This window comes from Podarcis cretensis (genome assembly GCF_951804945.1).
Source record: "Podarcis cretensis genome assembly, chromosome: 1".
Classification (NCBI taxonomy): Eukaryota; Metazoa; Chordata; class Lepidosauria; order Squamata; family Lacertidae; genus Podarcis; species Podarcis cretensis.
The window spans coordinates 117,812,291-117,832,691 of NC_137170.1; positions in this window are offsets into that span (position 1 = coordinate 117,812,291).

Consider the following 20,401-nt stretch of genomic DNA (forward strand, 5'->3'; position numbering starts at 1 on the left):
TGAAGGCCAGGACCCCTAGAATCTTGTGCACTGCTCAGTGGAGATTAGGGCGGCTTGCAACAGTACTAACAGGTAGTACAGCAAAGTACCCTACTTCAATTTTAGATATTGGCTCTTAAACTTCTTTCTCAACTGTTAGTGGCTTTGAAAAGTATAGTCTTCCAAGTCTGAAATGAAGTTAACACTTCCGCATATGCTAAAAGATTATATGCTTTAATGTTGCAAAGATATCATCATGCCCAGATTTCAAGCAACAAGAAATGAAGCTGCCCATTAATTTAGGCAAGTGCTTCCTGCGCTGTGGGAGCTGTGGCGTGGGTTGCCTGTGCCCCGTGGCCGCACAGAGGAAGGGGGAATGTGCATGCACATTCAGCTGCCTAATGGCGTCCATGTCACCCAGAAGATCACAGCTGCAGAGATAAGAAAACAACCCAGCCAGATGGGCGAAGTGTAAATAATAACATTATTATTATATGAGTTATTCCATTGTCTGGAGACGTCACTTCCTGGTTCGCATGGAGAAGCTGCTTTCAATGTAGCCCAGTGACAGAAGCAGGCAGCTGTATCAAGGCAGCACTGGGGGTTGAAATTTTGTGCCCCCTAACAATTTTGCATCTGGGGCAACCGCCACTTTGCCCCCCCCCCCCAACACTACGCCACTGTGTGGGAGAATTGCTCTGCTCTCTTTAGTCTCTGTCCTCACCCACCTTTCTATGCGGCCCCTGGAAGGTTGCGGAAAAGCAAATGTAGACTAAAAAGTTTTATAGATATTTCAGCTTGTTAAGAACAGTAATTAGCATTTCTCATCCAATAGTTTTCCAAGGGAGGGGGAGAACAATCACAGTGCTTTCATTTTAAATGTATTCAGAAGGCCAACTTAATTCTGATAACAAGACAATAAAATATAAGCAGAAGCTTGCTTGCTAACAGTTTATAGCCCCACAGATGGGAATACTAATAGGAAAGACAGCATTGTTTACAAAACAGCACTAATTTGAATTTTAAAAACTAATTTCTTTGGTACTTCCCCCTCCCCAGGGGAAATTTCATTCTTGTTTTCCTAAAAGAGAGGTCTTGTTTAGATACAATGCATTGCAGACTGTGGTTGTAAGTGAAATGTGCTTTGGTTGTAGCCCAGTCTCCCTCTAGTTCTCCACACTTAAATTTTAAAATATAAAATAAACTTTTAGTAAGATTTTAGATCAGAGACTCTTGCCCTGTATAATTACGTAGACTAACACACACAGAGAGACACACAGAGAGAAAGAGCTATAAGAATGTCATTGCAAAGCCCCATAGGAGGATTTTGCATGAAGTAAAGATTAGGTTAGGGGAGCAAAAGGGAAGGCCAGTTGCACAACAGCAGTGGCCATGACATGGGAGCAAGAAGGGAAGGACACGGAAAGGGGAAAAGTAATGGTTTAAAATGGTAACAGAAGTTTAAGTAAATCAGGGATGGAGGGAACTGAGAGGAAAATTGTGATTTTGAGTAATGGCTGAGGTTTGTGCCGGGCTAGCCCAAGACATTTTTTGTAGCACACAATGGCACTTCCCCAGCCAGAGAAGGAGGATTCAGTGAAGATCTACATCAGGAACAAGGAGGGAATAAAGATCTACATCGAGAACTTGGGGTGAGTGAAGATCTACATCAGGAACAAGGGTGGGGAAATCAAATAATAATAATTTATATTTATACCCCACCCATCTGGCTGGGTTGGCCCAACCACTCTGGGTGGCTTCCAACACACATTAAAGGTAAAGGTAAAGGTACCCCTGCCCGTACGGGCCAGTCTTGACAGACTCTGGGGTTGTGCGCCCATCTCACTTAAGAGGCCAGGGGCCAGCGCTGTCCGGAGACACTTCCGGGTCACGTGGCCAGCGTGACATCGCTGCTCTGGCGAGCCAGAGCCGCACACGGAAACGCCGTTTACCTTCCCGCTGGTAAGCGGACCCTATTTATCTACTTGCACCCGGAGGTGCTTTCGAACTGCTAGGTTGGCAGGCGCTGGGACCGAGCAGCAGGAGCGCACCCCGCCGCAGGGATTCGAACCGCCGACCTTTCGATCGGCAAGTCCTAGGCGCTGAGGCTTTAACCCACAGCGCCACCTGCACATTAGAATAATAATAAAACTTCAAACATTGATAGTAGCAATCAGATCCTATATAAAAAGTCACAATAATTTTAACATAAACAACCTACATCAAACAAAGCAATACTCAACAATCCATTAGGATCCAATACTCAACAGCAAAACTAAACATCAACAAATAATAATCCATCATTCAGGTACCGGTAGGTAGCCGTGTTGGTCTGATGCTAGCAAGGCCACTTCTTCAGTGGCAGGGTGGGGTGGGGTTTTTCTCAGAAGGGTAGGAGATCACCCATCGGAGAAATGGGTTTCTGAGGAAAACCCCACCGCACCCTGCCACTGAAGAAGTGGCCTTGCTAGCTAGGGGTGATGGGAGTTGTAGTCCAACAACATCTGGGGACCCACAGGTTGAAAAGGGCTGCTTTAGAGGCCCTGAGCACTGGAAAGATTATGGTACCCTTCCAATGAAATTCAAAATAAATAACAAAAAGAGAACAGAACAGAAAGGGGCAAGAGTGTGTAGTGGAAGGCAAGTAAGTCTAATAAGGTTTTATTTTTCCCCATGTTGACTTATTCAATGCTTTTAAAAAAAGTCAAAAGTAAATTCCTTTCAAAAAAAGAATTCTCAGTTTTTTGCACTCCTATTTTGCTAGTGCCCTAAGCATATGCCAAGTCTGCCTATTGGGTAATCCAGCACTGCCTAAGAGCATGGCTGAAAGAAGTTCAACACAGATCAACGCAAGGAGGACAATCTAGGAAGCTTGGAGGTTCCTCTCACTATCTACCCTTTCTCATGCAGATACATCAGCCGAGTCACACCTTGACACTTCCAACAGAAGCACAAGGTGGTAGAATTGTAGACTAAGCCACTTCAAAAATGCAGCATGCAAATGCAGTATGTATATTTTTTAATGCACCAACATATAAAAGCCATTCTGCATAAGATGTGTTAAGGGTTGAGTTAAATCTTGCTCCCTGGTGAACTACATGCAGAGTTTCCTCCCTCCCTTTGTAAATGTGAAGGTTCATTCAAAATTATCACTCACCCTCACAGACACAATATATTATATGTAATATATTGGAGAATGACCCAGGGATCATCCTTGGTGAGGCCAATACGTAGTTTGCTGGGCTGAGAAATGTATGGATAATGAGTGCACCTACGAGTATGGGGCTCCATAAATTCAGGACAGACATGAACTCTCATGATGCAAACCAGTGGCTGATCATTAATGGTAAAGAAGAAGAACATTCCCATCAAAGTACTGAGGCGTTTTTCTTAAATATTTTCATTGCTATTATTATTATTATTATTTTACTTTCTCCATAGCATATGTTTGACACTTACGTTGGGTCACAGGGCTGCTAGTGCAGTTTCATTTACCGTATTTTTCACTCTATAGGACGAACCCGACCATAGGATGCACCTTGTTTTAGAGGGGGAGAACAAGAAAAAAAAACTCCCCTTCTCTGCTCAGCGCCCCTTCAGCGAAGCGGCAGGAGAAACGGAGCCCCTTCCATTCCTCCTCCCGTTTCGCTGAAGGGGCGCTGCACAGCTCTCCCTCTCTGCTGAAGCCAAGAGAGTCTTGCTCTCCCGGCTTCAGCAAAAGGAACCCGAAGCCTTCGGAGCTCAGTGCGAGTTCCCACTGCGATCCAAAGGCTTCAGGCGGCTATCCCTGAAGACTGGAGAATGAGAGGGGTCGGTGCGCACCGACCCCTCTCGCTCTCCAGGCTTCAGCGAAAGCAACGCGAAGCCTCCGGAGCGCGGAGGGAGCGGTCCCTCTGCGCTTTGGAGGCTTCGCGTTGCTATCGCTGAAGCCAAGGAGCCTGCATTCGCTCCATAGGACGCACATGCATTTCCCCTTCATTTCTGGAGGGGGAAAAGTGCGTCCTATAGAGCGAAAAATACGGTAATTCAGGGCGCTGTTCCAGTTTCTGTATGCCTTTGCTTTCCTTACCGCAGCATTCCTGACCCCTTTTAATCAGAGCGAACTTAAGTTCAGTTTACTTTTTCTTCTTTTCCTCTCTCCGCACTCCCCTTACATCATAAACTTACTTGAACTTGGCACAATTTAGAGTTAAAATGTTCCCAAGAAATGCAAACAACATTCCTGTAAGCAGATTTTCAGAACAAACCTGGTTTTCTTTACTAAAGAGACGGGGGAGAGTAAAGAATCGGGTTGCCAGTGAATACTCATCACTAAATGTGGCTTAAGCTGGTTGCATTTGAAAAGAAAAGAATGTAAAGTGGATCTGACAGAGGCCTGAGCAGTTCTGAATTCTAAAAGATCTATGGAAGTGACTTGATAATAGGAACACAGCCTTCATACAATTCCATTACCATATTTTATACAATAGCCTGTACACAGACTCAGCCCTCAGCTGTTAAATCTGCTGTGTATTTCCTTCCAGACATGGAGCTCCATTCTAGCAAGGAGTACCATTTGTACAGAGAAATCTGTTAAAGATATTCCGGCAAATTCTATAGACTGTGGAATGTAGGTCCAGAGGGTTTTGCTCAGAGGCTAGCCATAGCCGCACACTCATATATGCTCAGCGCAAAAAGAATTAGGATTCTAGTCAGCTCAGGACTGCAGACTAGGTCATATATTACCTACAGACACTAGGATATTAAAACACTCAAGCTATTTTCCCCCCACCAACCAGTGAAATGAAGTAATTCCTTAATACAATTACCTCTGTATAATTGAAAGTTAAATCAAGGATGACTGTATGATTTGAATATTAATTTTAAAAATTTCATCTTTATTGCGCTATTCCGTTTGTACATTGTACTGCCAGATGGGTTATTCATTTCCTAGTTGATTCTGATTTGCATGTGTATGGTTTAACAAAGGAATACATGAAGCCCTTTCAAATCGCCAAGGGGACTGGCTGAAATCCTGTTAATTATCTGGGCCACAGTTCACAAACCACTTATTTATACTTGTCCCTTGGCATTGCTAAGTACACAGCTTGTACAGTTGGTGAACTGCAGCCTTATTCCGAGCAGATATGGAAAGAACACATTTTTGCAGTGCATACCACATAACTGGAAGTCATATGGGAGAAAAAAATAATAATGCATGAACTAAAGCCCCCATATACACAGCAAAGGTGTAATAACCATGACTAGCGTTTACCTTCCTTAAAAGGACCCAGTGAGTGGTCTGGAAACAGGCTGTATGATTGCTGAAAAGATGCTGGGTGTGGACAGTGATATTTTTCCTGAAAAAGAGGTGCCAGAACCAGTGTTAAGTTGTGGGTGAATATATCAGATGACACAGCGATTCTTCCAACTCTATGATTCTATGATTCTATTCATAGGTCAGAACAGAACTGAACTGAAGGGTTCAGCCAGCCTGCTTATATAGAGCTCCAGTACAGCATAACTGTAACAACTTTCTGTAACTATCCAATCACTGAACGTCACTTTCGATCCCTTATTTGCATATGTGGACCTGAACTATCTACAGTATCCCCCTGCTGGCCCAGGGTGAGAACTTCAGTACATAACACTTACCCTGGTTCTCCTATAGTTGTAATGGCGCCCACCTGAGAGGTGCTGCAACAAAGCTCTGGCAAGTTCTGGCTGAAAAAAAATGCCCTGCGGTGAGCCTGATCAGTACATAAATGGAAAAGCTCAGAATATAATTTGAAAAAGATCTCTAGATAGCAGGGCTTGATCTTTTAATCGTCACTGTAAGGAAGCCTTTGTAGCTTCTTTCCAACACCTGTCCTGAAATCAGCACATCTGGTTAAGGCTGGGTGTCGATGAAGCAGGAGGAGAAGGAAAGAGTGCGTGCTTGCATGTCTCTTATTTTTGTGAACAATTGTGAATATGCAGGCATACACAGCATCTGATACAGAGAACATTGAAGTTCCACCATGCAGAGATTGGCTGATAACCAACCATAAGCCCCAAAATAAAGGGATAAAATAATATAAATCTTAGGAACTTGAGAAAATTTCACACAACATCCAAATTCATTCCAAGTCAGATGGTATAGTACCCTGTTATGTACTGAAGTTCTCACCCTGGGCCAGCAGGGGGATACTGTAGATAGTTTTCACTCAGGTCCACATATGCAAATAAGGGATTGAAAGTGACATTCAGTGATTGGATAGTTACAGAAAATGGTTACTGTTGCGTTCTAGTGCTCTATATAAGCAGGCTGGCTGAACCCTTCAGTTTAGTTCTGTTCTGGCCTGTGAATAAACAAGAGCTGTTTGAAGAATCGCTGTGTTGTCTGATATGTTCATCCACAACTTAACATACCCCATGCTGGTCATTTTGGCACCTTAGGCACTAAATCACACAAGTGCATCTCCCCGCATCCCAGCAAGAAAAATACAACAGAGTAGCAATGTATTATATTATAATAATGAGGTTTCTGGAGTGGAAGCCTTTGGGCAGGCTTTTTCCACAATTTGAATTCCTGTCACTACTACTGGTTATATTTGTAGCTGAAGTCTGTAATTTGTTTACTGGTGTTTTGATTTCCCTGTTTAATTCTTATTTAGATTGTACATATTTTTGCCCTGGGGCCTTTGGGTGAAGAGATTAGAAATACTGTTAATGTATAAGGAATCAGCTGCTTGAGACCAGGCAGTGATGCTCATGAAACCTCAAGATTCCAGGAATCAATAATAATAATAATAATAATAATAATAATAATAATAATAAACCTGCTTTAACCCTTTCCCTGCTCACAATAACCCTCACCTTGATTCATATTCAGCCATCTAAGACGCCTCTGAAATGATCCGTTTTCTTGGTGCACTGAAGAGATCCACAAAGCCACCCCACCCTCTTGTTCTGATATCTTTGGGAGAAGAAATGGCTGAGGGGTAAACCCTACACAAATCCAGAGTGGAGTCCCTAAGGTGGCTGGGTGGTGTCTTTTACACATCTTTCCAGCAACTCCTACAGCCATGCTGGTGCCAAATGTATTGCTCTGCTTTCCTTTGAACTACAGTTGTACCTTGGTTCTCGAATGCCTTGGTATGCGTACTTTTTAGCTCCTGAACACCGCAAACCCAGAAGTGTTCTGGTATGCGAATGTTTTTTGGAAGCCGAACGTCCGACATGGCTTCCGATTGAGTACAGGAAGCTCCTGCAGCCAATCAGAAGCTGTGCCTTGGTTTTCGAACATTTTTGGAAGTTGAGCGGACTTCCAGAATGGATTACGTTCGAGAACCAAGGTACAACTGTACTCTATCCAGTGAGCCATACTGCACACCACCTGTTACCTTACCAGTTTTTGAAGGGGGGAAAAGGAGACGTGCCAGGAGTTGAACCTGACACCTTCTATTTGTTTTTATTTACTTATTGCATTTATATACCGCCCTATACCTGGAGGTCTCAGGGCGGTTCACAGAAAAGATCACAATATATAAAATAAAAATAAAAACAATAACCCTATAACACCCCCCCCAAAAGAGCTGCATTTTAAAAGGGTACAGGGTGTCGATCAGGTCAGCTAAAGGCCTGGTTAAAAAGGAACATTTTTGCCTGGCGCCTAAAGGTGTACAGTGATACCTCGAGTTACAAACGCTTCAGGTTACAAACTCCGCTAACCTGGAGGAGTTACCTCGAGTTGAGAATTTTGCCCCAGGATGAGAACCGAAATCGTGTGCTGGTGGCACAGTGGCAGCAAGAGGCCCCATTAGCGAAAGCACGCCTCTACAGTGGTACCTCGGGTTGCAGATGCTTCAGGTTACAGACTCCTCTAACCCAGAAATAGTACCCCAGGTTAAGAGCTTAAAAGGACGAGATGAGAACAGAAATCGTGCGGTGGCCACGGGAGGCCCCATTAGTTAAAGTGGTACCTCAGGTTACAAACAGTTTTAAGTTAAGAACAGATCTCTGGAACGAATTAAGTTCCTAACCTGAGGTACCACTGTATAATGAAAGCGCCAGGAAAGTGTGTGTTCTCAAAGTGTGTGTTCTACCACCCCGAGGAGGTCACTTTGGTGCAGCGGTTTGACCCCTAGAAGCACACTCCATTGTCTCTAGAGACAGACAGATTTCAACAACAAAGCTGGGGATGATAAGGGTCATGCTCTTTGTTTACCACGAGGTGGCAATATCCATCAGAAATCCAATGTGGGGCTCTGGAAAAGCAAAACTGTCCTGTCTTGTATGATTACACAACAGTAGTCTCGAATTACGTTTGCCATACATCTGGAATTTCCCGGACATATGCAGAATACAGCAGTCAGAAGCAGTGTGGGGGTGGAAACCGTCTAAATGTTCGGGAAATCTGGCAACCAATGATTTCCCTTAAAAAAAACGTCCCTTTGAAAAAACAAAACAAAGCTCAACAACTTTTTTACTGTTTGAAATATGGCAATCATACTTAAGTCTGCTTGGCAGCACAAGGAAGCCTTTACAGCAAGGTACATGAAGCATGTATTAGAAGGGCACTGCACTGAAAACAAACTTGTTATACAGTGGTACCTCGGGTTAAGTACTTAATTCGTTCCGGAGGTCCGTTCTTAACCTGAAACTGTTCTTAACCTGAAGCACCACTTTAGCTAATGGGGCCTCCCGCTGCTGTGCTGCCACGCAATTTCTGTTCTCATCCTGAAGCAAAGTTCTTAACCTGAGGCACTATTTTTGGGTTAGCGGAGTCTGTAACCATAAGGGTGTGTAACCTGAAGCGTATGTAACCCGAGGTACCAGTGTAATGCAAAAGGGCCTTGTGACACCTTACAGATAGTGGCTGCATACATGCCATACATTTAAAGCACACAAACACCAAGTATAATAGGGACCGTAGTTTGTTATGAGTGCTGGTAAATGTAGTTCTGGGAGGAGTAAACTACAATTCCCATGATTCTTTGGGGTGGGGGAAATGTGCTTTAAATAGATTGTGTGCATACATAAATTTATTGTGACATAACTTTCCTGGAGTACAGTCCACTTCAGTTTGGTGACCTCCAGTTCACCAATTGATTGAAGACCTACCCTGATTTGTTTGCACAAAGCTTACTCTGAGGTTAGATTATATCTAGTGTTTAATAAGCACTTGTTCTAATTTATTGTGGTTATATAATGGGCATTCATTCTGCATTCAATACAGTTTGTTTGCTGTTTACATATCTTTCCGTTATTCGTTCACACAATACTTTTTAATGCATTTTCCCATTATTTTCCAAAGCACACCCTATACCCCTTTGGTATTTTAAGACTAGAATTGTTGCACCAGGGCGACACAAGTGCTTTGATCCACTTTAAATGCTCAAACTAGTACCTAACTCCTGCAAAACCCTTGCAGTCTGGAGCTGCTCTTTTCAGCTGCATGGAGTGATCCTCAGTTTTCAGGTATGCAAACATACAGTGGGAGGGTATAAACAGTCAGGTTTGTTTTCAGGGGAAAACAAAGTGCACAAAAGTACAGTAATATTTACGTAATTAGCGGTGGTAGTTTCTGTGTTCAACTAAAAACACTACTTGGGTGGATTTTACCTCAGCCTTCCTCATTTTCAGGTTTCCTTATTTCACAAGCTTTCACACTTCCTCTCAGTTTTGCAAGAGCCTGAACTTCCTTTATAGAAGTCCCTTGGTTTCCATGCTTAATGTTTTCTTAACCTAATGCCTTGGCGTTTGTTTTTGCCGACTAGTTTCTCTGTATTTCTTTTCATATTGGATGAACGTAACGATAAAGTATTTTCATCCGATGCTAAATTGTTCTGAAACTTATTCCCCATCATGCAGTGCCCCCTCACACATTCTCTCTTCCTTACACAATACCACCTCCGTTTTAAATAAATCTTTGACTCCTTTTAAAACACACCTCGAAATCAACGCAAGCATGCTTTATGGCCTCAATACTTCATCTTCTATTTATATGAAATAACCTAGGCTAGGTTGTTTGCTTACATTGTACCTGAGTTTATTGTACTCAGTTGAACTCTGTTTGGGCAGAACAAACAACACATTCTGGGTAGTTCTGTAATTGTTTTAAGTTCTGTCGTTATTTTACCCATGCCTTTCTTTTAATATTGAAAAGCAGTTTCATGTGGCTTCGTGTTGAGTATGGGAGACAGACAGACAGACAGACAGACAGACACACACACACACACACACACACACAAATTTTAATCTATACTTTTTCATCCCAGCCACATCTTTTCTCTTCAGGCAACACAAGATGTGGGGGTTGACAGAGTTTAAGATTGCAGAAAATAAAATGGCTTTGGTATAGCTAGAGGTATGGATATGGAAAAACATCATGAGGCTTCTTTCATCATAAAGGGGACTAAAATATCAAGGAACAGAGCACCAGGGAACCAATTTCATTCCACTGTGCACCTAACATAGAGGATATTTTCCTATAGACCAACCTGCCGTTTTTTATTCCTTTACCCGCCAAGTGGGAGCTATTTCTTTACTGATAATATGCAGTGCCCAAAATGAAATACTTCCTGACAGATTTAATTGCTCTGGTATTCCAAGCTCTTACTAAAAAATTTAAAGAAATCAAACAATGCACCACTTATATTACTGCTTATCAAAGTAAGAGGCCAAAGACTGTCTTGCAGTGATATGTTCTGAATTGGGATCAATGGGGTCTGTTTGCTCACATGTAAGCAGTGGCGTAGCGTGGGTTGTCAGCACCCGGGACAAGGCAAGTAATTTGTGCCCCCTAACCCATGGATTAAGGGACGCAGGTGGCGCTGTGGGTTAAAGCCTCAGTGCCTAGGACTTGCCGATCGAAAGGTCGGCGGTTCGAATCCCTGCGGCGGGGTGCGCTCCCGCTGCTCGGTCCCAGCGCCTGCCAACCTAGCAGTTCGAAAGCACCTCCAGGTGCAAGTAGATAAATAGGGACCGCTTACCAGCGGGAAGGTAAACGGCGTTTCCGTGTGCGGCTCTGGCTCGCCAGAGCAGCGATGTCACGCTGGCCACGTGACCCGGAAGTGTCTCCGGACAGCGCTGGACCCTGGCCTCTTAAGTGAGATGGGCGCACAACCCCAGAGTCTGTCAAGACTGGCCCGCACGGGCAGGGGTACCTTTACCTTTTAACCCATGGATTTGCGCCCCCTAACCCATGGATTTGCGCCCCTTAACCCTAACCCCCAGATGCTGCGCCCAGTGCGGCTAGCCCCCCCTGCACCCCCACGCTACGCCACTGCATGTAAGCAAAATCTTAAGCTTGTCATGGCCAAACTCAGGATTTTCAAATTTCGGATTAAAAACCACAGGCCCTTCTGAAGGCAATGGGAATGTTGTTAAAATAGCGTTTCATCCCATGATTTGCTTATTGCTCTAATTAATTTTGCACTGTATATGTAACTATAAACAAATAAAGGGAGCTATGTTGCCTATCTTAGCGTACAACCAATTCAGCTGATTTCAGTGTTCTAAAAACTGCACAGCTGCGTCATGTAAGCACATGAAAAATCATTTTTAGGCAGATGTTTGTATGCTGTTGTTAAGCAGGCAGCCTGGAGGTTGCAGCGGAACTGCTTGAAACTATACTAAAGGAACTGCACAGATCCCACCCACTTCATTTCCCTCTAATGTTAGCAATCAATTTGTTACCTACAAAAGTGCTGGTATTAGCTGTTATGTACTGAGTTGAATAGGATCCAAACTGCAGCAGTCTGATTGGTCCTAGAACAATAGGATCCAAAATGCAGCAGTCTGATTGGTCCTAGAACATTGCAGCAGTATGATTGGTTGGCAGGAACCACCTAATCATGCTCCAGATAGAAGTGAATCCACAACCTGATTGGCTTACAGTAGAATTCTGGAATTAGCCAATCATGTGCAGCCCATTGTGTAAATAATGTATATAAAGCAGATACTTTGAGGGGACATTCATTCCTCCTCACCACTATGAGCTGAATAAATAGCATGAAATCACTTTGCGACTCTGAGTATATTTCATTAGCAAAAGAGAATTCTGAACTTGTTGTTGTTGTTGTTTAGTCATTTAGTCGTGTCCGACTCTTCGTGACCCCATGGACCAGAGCACGCCAGTCACTCCTGTCTTCCACTGCCTCCTGCGGTTTGGTCAAACTCATGCTGGTAGCTTCAAGAACACTGTCCCACCATCTTGTCCTCTGTCGTCCCCTTCTCCTTGTGCCCTCCATCTTTCTCAACATCAGGGTCTTTTCCAGGGAGTCTTCTCTTCTCATGAGGTGGCCAAAGTATTGGAGCCTCAACTTCAGGATCTGTCCTTCCAGTGAGCACTCAGGGCTGATTTCCTTCAGGATGGATCGGTTTGATCTTTTTGCAGTCCATGCAAAAAGTCCATAGACAAATAAAGCGTCTCAATTTTAGGCAGGTTTATGGAAGACAGGTGTATCGGTGGCTATTAGTCGCAATAGCTATGTGGTACCTTCATTTTCAGATGAGTTATGTCCTGTAATAGCAGTTGGGGGGGGGGGAGTAGAAACAGGGGAGTGGCGTTATCTTCAAGCCCTGCATGTAGGCTTCTTGGAAGCACCCTGGCTGGCTACTTCTGGAAACAGAATGACTCCTGGATGTGTCCAGACAAGGCATTTACTCCAGAAAAGCTATATAATGCATTCACTTGCTTCTTAGGGGGCATCCACATGACACTTGAGCCTTTTAATACTGCAAAAATGAAGTGGCATTGGAATGATTTTACACAACACCAGAGAGAGTGCTGTTTTCCTTATGCACTGCAACATAGGCTTAAACCTCCTTTTACAGGGAATTAGAGCAGGGGCACTTCCTGAGTTTTTAAAAATTAAATAATTAGTGCAATTTTGCTTAAACAACTGGGCAACAGATCAGGAAAGGAGATTTCCCAGAAAACAGGAAGTGCCATTATCTGTTGCCACACATCCAACTGCTCTAACCCTCTGGGATAGTGTGAACTGCCTTGCCTCCCTAACCCCCTCTCCCTTCAGCATCTCTGAAAAACTGCAAGATATCTGCGGAGGAGAGCAGGAACTCACAGGGACTTACCGAAGTCTCTCTACCTCTGGTTGGGCAATAAACCTTTTCTCTCTCTCTTGCCCAGCCTGAGGTTCTGAAGAACCAGAAAATCCAGGCAACCTGTACTGAGAGGTGAAGCTAGGGCAAGACTGGGGTCAAAAAAGAGGAAGGCAATAACAGCTGCTTTTACAGTCCAAACTTGTACCTTTTCTCGGAAGCAAGTCCCACCACATTATAATAATAATATAATAATAATTTATTATTTATACCCCGCCCATCTGGCTGAGTTTCTCCAGCCACTCTGGGCGGCTCCCAATCAAATGTTAAAAACAACACAGCATTAAATATTAAAAACTTCCCTGAACAGGGCTGCCTTCAGATGTCTTTTGAAGATAGGATAGCTGCTTATTTCCTTCACATCTGAAGGGAGGGTGTTCCACAGGGTGGGCGCCACTACTGAGAAGGCCCTCTGTCTGGTTCCCTGTCTGGTTCCCTAAATGAGGTTTATTCTTATGCAACTTTGTGGGAGTAAAGAGACTCAGCTTGTTTATTAATACATGGTGGTGAGAGAAGCAACCCACTATTCCAATTATGCGTAAGCTACTGATAAGTTAGGGAGTGAAGTCAGGAGCTATTTTTACTGCATGATTAGCAACCATGCCTGTTTTTGTTTTCTTTAATGCACACTCAGTATGGCTCTTCCATGGCTTAACACAGGGAGGGGAGGTTTAACCCTGGGCTCCTCAGCTGTGATCCCAATGAAAATCCCCTCTGTGGCAATTAGCATTAGGGGAGAAGCAACTCTGTCATATTGGCATGTGTGATAGAGGGCTAAGTGCTTGCCAGCATCATAGTAGGACCACGTCATACAGATGTCCATGCTGGTCAAGTGATTGACGACATGTGGCAATATCAAAGAACAATTACCCAGTTTAAACACTCTGTGGGATATGCTTTACTTGCGTTGAGTCTGGTGACATGCCTCACTGAGAATGTTCCAGGCAGGATGAGGACACCATAGAATCATAGAATCCTAGAGTTGGAAGAGACCACAAGGGCCATCGAGTCCAACCCCCTGCCAAGCAGGAAACACCATCAGAGCACTCCTGACATATGGTTGTCAAGCCTCTGCTTAAAGACCTCCAAAGAAGGAGACTCCACCACACTCCTTGGCAGCAAATTCCACTGTCGAACAGCTCTTACTGTCAGGAAGTTCTTCCTAATGTTTAGGTGGAATCTTTTTTCTTGAACGGAAGGTGTTAAAAGTGATATAATAGTGCTATAAGCCTGTGTTTTACACCACCATGTATAGAAAAAGAGCACACTGGTTCATGCATTTAATGGCAAATTAAAATCCCAGGTGTGCATCCAGAGGATAAAACAGGCTGGCTGAAAGAGTACTAATTCATACTAAGAGTAATTTCAGGGACCTTGTAAGCCTCCCAGAAGTAACTCAGATTAACCAAAGATTAACTCCTTTTAACCAGCCAGTCATAGATGTCAATAATCAAATTGTTGTTGTTGTTTTTAAACAAGCCCTTTCCCCAATCATCCAGCACACATCACATATGGTTGTTTCCTAAGTTTGTGTTGCAGCTGAGGTGGCACTAGGTTGCAGGTTCGATCCCCATATGGGACAGCTATATTTTCCTGCATTAGAGGGGGTTGGACTTCCAGTCTACAATTCCTATGATCATGAGTTATACCAAAACTATACTAGCTGCCATAGAAATATTTCATATATTAAGTGGTGTGCAAATTGTATTACTAAATACCGAAATTAAGAGACTTTGCCCTTCACAGGGATATAGAAAGTGCTCTTCACATTGACTTTTAAACTGCAAGTCCAGTTCTTCTGGGTTAATGGGTCAAGCAGAATGAGGGTTGCTCAGCAGTCTACAGATAAATTTACAATGGTGAGAACTCCCTCGTAAACTGGGTGGAGAGCCTTTATCCAGACCGAGGACTGAATTTCCACCTGGGGAATATTGGGTGGGATTGGGGGGCAAATGCCACAGGTGGGCAGGGCCAAAGTGGGCAGAACAATGAATGTAAATGTTACCTTCTTTGGGTTGGCTGGTTTCCTGCACACCCCTCTCTTTCTTCTATCCTGGCAACCAACTGGCATTATCAAGAGTACAAGGGCACATTCCAGCTGGGCAAAGTTACTCAAGGGGGGGGGGAGGGACAGGGCTGCTTAAGTTGGGGCCTGGGGAAAGGGGTGTGGCTTGGAAGGTGGTGTATTGAGGGAAGTGGCTGGTCACAGCCACTGCCCCAACTCACTTGTTTCCGCTTGGGAAGTGCAGCAGGCTCAGTCCCAACAAGCCCCACACTGGCAAGTGAGAGAGAACAAGCTTGCAGAGGCAGGGCCAGTTGCTTCTTGCCACCTCTCCAGCTGTCCTGCAAGGAATTGTTGGAAATCAGTGCCGGTCAGAGGTATGTGCCTATCTCTCCAGGCACCGGCTGAATTCTTTCGACCTCCCTCCGGCGACTCCCGGCAGGAAAAACACACGAGGTCCGTTCCGGCGATTTTCCTCAGGCTGTGAGAAAAACACACCAACTGCTTCTCCTCCTCCCTGCTCCCTGCATATCCCCAGGGAAGGGAATCAGACTCAGACAGAAATGTATCTACATTGTTTTTATTCCTGTCTTCAGCAGTCATACAGTGAAAGATGTCTGCTCTGTTCAACAAACAGAGAGAAACTCCAAACTCCACCCATGTACATCCTGTACAGGTCATATAACACACACTGAGCTAACATCCGGTGCTCAGTACAGAATGGACTGCCCCTTTGTTTCCATGGCAACAGTCACATACATCCTGTCTGGCTTTGCAGCCACAAGCAGCTGACTGAGCTGCTGGAGCCTTTGCTTGCTGCAGCATTGCTGCTTTAGAATAACATACTCCCCCTAAAGCATCAATGCGTGCTGCGAGCAAAGCGTCATCCAGAGAAGAAAACAAACAGTTGTTATACTTATAACACTCCCCTGTTGTTTCAGTTCCACCCTTGGAACTACCCGCCACTGGTTTTACCAATGTACCTCTCTGGTTGTGTGACTTCCAAGGAATGAGTGCTTCTGCATTACCTTGGTTAGCAACTCTCTGTTGTGCCTTTGTCTCTGACTCAGACACAGCTTCAATTTGACCTTGGTCGTTTATAACAGCAACACATGCAATAGCTTGGTTGGCAAACTCTTTTGAATACCTCTTGGGTGGTACACCCTTCGTTGCTCTCTCAGACCTACGTAAGAGGTGCTGCTCTCCCTTGCTTTCTGGTTCAGCCTCTGAACTCTCTGAAGAACCAGTACTAAGCTTAATCAGTGGTTCATCTTCCTCTTCTGAGGGTCTAGTCATTGTGTGAGATTTCTTCTCAATGACTGTGACAACTGAGCTGTCTGAGCTATCGCTGTCATCATCAGTACTACTGAACTCAATAAGATCAAACTCATCATCATCATCATCAGAATCATCATCATCACCTGTGGGAAATGTGTGAGCAATCACTCGCTCCTGTTCAGGAGCACTCTCTAGAAATTTTGTGAGAATCACCTTACCAGATTCAGACAAAATTACTCTGTAGAGACCCTTTTCATAACCCACAAAAATGCCTCTGGCATTCTTTACTCCACCTGGAGCTTCTGTCCTCACATGAGACCCAAAAACCTTGAAATGGGCAACAGAAGGTTTTCTGTGGAACAGTTTCTCAAAAGGAGAACTTCCCAATTCTTTTGAAAACTTTCTCAACCACGTATAACAAAACGACATTAGCGACTCAGCCCAGTACTCATGTGGCAGATGTGAACTAAGCAATTGCCCTTCCATTCCCTTTTGCAATTCTTTGTTCACTCTAACACAGACACATCTGTTCCAAGCTTCTTCGGAAGCTGCAATTTTGTGTCTTATCCCTTTCTTCTTCAGGAACCTCTGGAAATCCTGTAAGAGAAAAATTGGCTTCTCATCTGTGCAAAGACAATCTATGTCAGCATCATGCATATTTTTAACCTTGTCACAAAACTCTTTAAACCTTTCTAAGGCTTCTTTCGGTCTCTCCAAAAGATAAATCCAGACAAAACCTGTAAAAGAATCAACACATATTAGGTAATACTTTGCATTGCCTCTAGATGGTGCTAAAGGACCAATCACATCAGCATACACCCGCTGAAATGCCTTGTCGACCCTCGAGGTGACCTGCTTGGCGTTCTTCTTGGCTACACCTGCAAAAGAAATCATGTTAGAATCACAAGAATTACATTCCATGTAATCACTTTGATCAAAAGTCAACAAATACAGTCCATCTTTCTCTTTGGCAGAAAGATACAACTCTCCATCTTTGTAGACCTCGCAGTGTTGATCATCATAGGACAGTTTTAGTCCCTTCTTGGCAATCTGCGAAACGCTGAGCAGATTGTACTTCAACTCTGGAACCAAATAAACATTGTTTATAGTCAAGTTCAGACTTTTAAGATACACAGTCCCAGTTCCGGTGGCTTCCAGCTCTTGACCGTTGGCTTGTTGTACAACGAGGCTTTGCTTCTTAAACGACGAAAACAAACCCCTACGATGGGTCATGTGAACCGTCGCTCCCGTGTCTAAAACGAAGGAATTCCCCACTTGTGGTGTGGCTTTTAGGGACATCAAAGCCTTTGCAGGCTTCGCCTGTGACTTGGCATGACTTCTGCCTGACGCCTCAGACTTTGTGGAGCTTCCCTTGGCTCCTTTGTTCTGACGTGGCTTCCTGCAGTACCGCTGAAGATGCCCAGTCTGCCCACAATTGAAACATCGGACAACGTTCAAAGCTACAGCGTCTCCTCCAGTAGCTACAGCAGTGGGGGTGTCTGAACTCCGTTCTTGTCTCCCTCTGTCCTTCACTTCCAGGGCGGCAAGTCTGTCCTGTTCGTTCAGAACCACGGCAAAGACCCTGTCCGACGTTAGATCTTGCGCTGGGAGGGACCCCAGCTGACTGGCAACCGTTTTGTAAGTCCGATTCAAGCTGTTGATCACCATGAAGCAAAACACTTCCTCCTGCAGACGGAAATTGCGTTCCACCATCTGCTGACGCAGAAATTTCATTTCCGTCAGGTGCGCTTGAACATCTCCATCAGGCGCAAGCCTCAGGTTAGTCAGCTTTTCAAAATACAGCAACGCTGAAGAACCTGCATCTCTCTGATGTGTCCTTCTCAGCGTGTCCCAAACATCTTTCGCGTGCTGTAAATCTTGTATATGAATAAGCTGAGAGTCTGACACGCACAGAATTATAGCAGTTCTGGCCTTCACATCCTGTGACTCCCAAGCACGCGTTGGTGCTGCAGGGATGGGGTTCTCAATCACCCCAAACAGTCTCTGATTCTGCAGCAAGGCCTTCATCTTAATAGACCAAGATGCATAATTGTCACTGGTCAAGAGGGGTGGAGAAGGCAGGCCCCCCCCCTTTCTTGGCATCCATTTTGAGTCCTTGCTTTGACTCTCAAACACAAGCCTCTAAAACCAATAGCTGGCTTGTTTACACTCTGTGCACCTGGCAGCTCTAACACTGGCCGCTTGGAAAGTCCCCTTTCAACAGTTCCTTTGTAAGGGCCTAGTCTAAACACGAGCTGTTTTTGCCTCTCTGGGCATAGCCTGACATCCAGCCCTTATCTTGAAACTGGCCTGCGTTGCTAAGCAACCACATTCCTTTCCTTGGACAGGAAAAACCACAGGAATGTTTGGAATGCAGACTCTTCTCTCTCGGAGCTGTTTTTCCCAAACGTTGCTCCCATGAAGCAGAGAATTAATCCATCTGCATTCACACTCTTAAGCCCGAAAATCTCATACCTGGGCTCCGTAGCTTGGCTTTCAGCTTCTTCTGGAGAGCTCCTGGCTGCAGAGAATCAGCCTCCATCTCAGGCTTCCATGGAGAGGGATGAAAATAGCAGCTCTGCTCCTATTTCTGCAGACTTCCATGGATCGTAGAAACCAGCAGCTCTGCTACCACTGTTGGAAATCAGTGCTGGTCAGAGGTATGTGCCTATCTCTCCAGGCACCGGCTGAATTCTTTCGACCTCCCTCCGGCGACTCCCGGCAGGAAAAACACACGAGGTCCGTTCCGGCGATTTTCCTCAAGCTGTGAGAAAAACACACCAACTGCTTCTCCTCCTCCCTGCTCCCTGCATATCCCCAGGGAAGGGAATCAGACTCAGACAGAAATGTATCTACATTGTTTTTATTCCTGTCTTCAGCAGTCATACAGTGAAAGATGTCTGCTCTGTTCAACAAACAGAGAGAAACTCCAAACTCCACCCATGTACATCCTGTACAGGTCATATAACACACACTGAGCTAACATCCGGTGCTCAGTACAGAATGGACTGCCCCTTTGTTTCCATGGCAACAGTCACATACATCCTGTCTGGCTTTGCAGCCACAAGCAGCTGACTGAGCTGCTGGAGCCTTTGCTTGCTGCAGCATTGCTGCTTTAGAATAACAGGAATACCTACTCATATTTAAGGAAATGGATATACCTTATGATTGAAAACAGGCTCTATAACATAGCTGTCAACCGTCCCTTATTTGGCAGGAAAGTCCCTTATCCCAGTGCTGTGTACCACTGCTGTCCCTTAAATTTCCCGGGTTTCAAAGGAAGCAGCTCCTCTCCCTCCCTCCCTGCCGGCCAGGGAGGAGGGAGGCTCCAACTGTGTTGCTTGGCTGCGTTGCTCACCCAATAAGGAGTCTAAGAATGACTGGGGGGTGGAGCTTGCATGCCTTGTGCCAATCAAATCGGCCACATTGCCTGGGGACTCCAGCAGAGAGGGGACGGTGGTTTTCCTTGTTGCATCCCCTTTGCCGGGTTGCTGCGCTGTGGGAAACACCACTTGAGGCATCGTTTGGCTGCTGGCTGGGCTTTCTGCCTTTGGCTCGGAGAGGCTCAGAAGTTGAACAAAACCTGTGCTCTGAAAATCCCTTATTTTGGCTGCTGATCCCTTATTTACGAGGCTGCTGGTCCCTTATTTTAAAATCTGTAAATTGACAGCTATGCTCTATAAGCAGTTCACAAAAACAAAGCTCTCTCTCTCTCTATATATATATATACCAGCAGTCAAACTAAAAACTTATGTCGATGCCTACATTTCTGAATAGGCACGATGGAAGAAAAATGTTTGTAGCCAGTGCTGAAAAAAGCACAGCAAAGGCTGATATCAATAGGCAGTGAGTTCCAAAGTGGGGTGCTGCCACACTAAAAGCTTGATTTCTTACAATTGCAGAATGAGTATTGTGCTGCACTTGTAACAGGGCCAGTTCAACCAATCAAAGCAGTTGAATAGGCACATACTGTACAGGGTAATCCAATTCTCCAAGTAAACTAGTTCCAAATAAGTTAAGGGCTTTAGACTGCTAAAGACAGGTTTTAAAATGTTT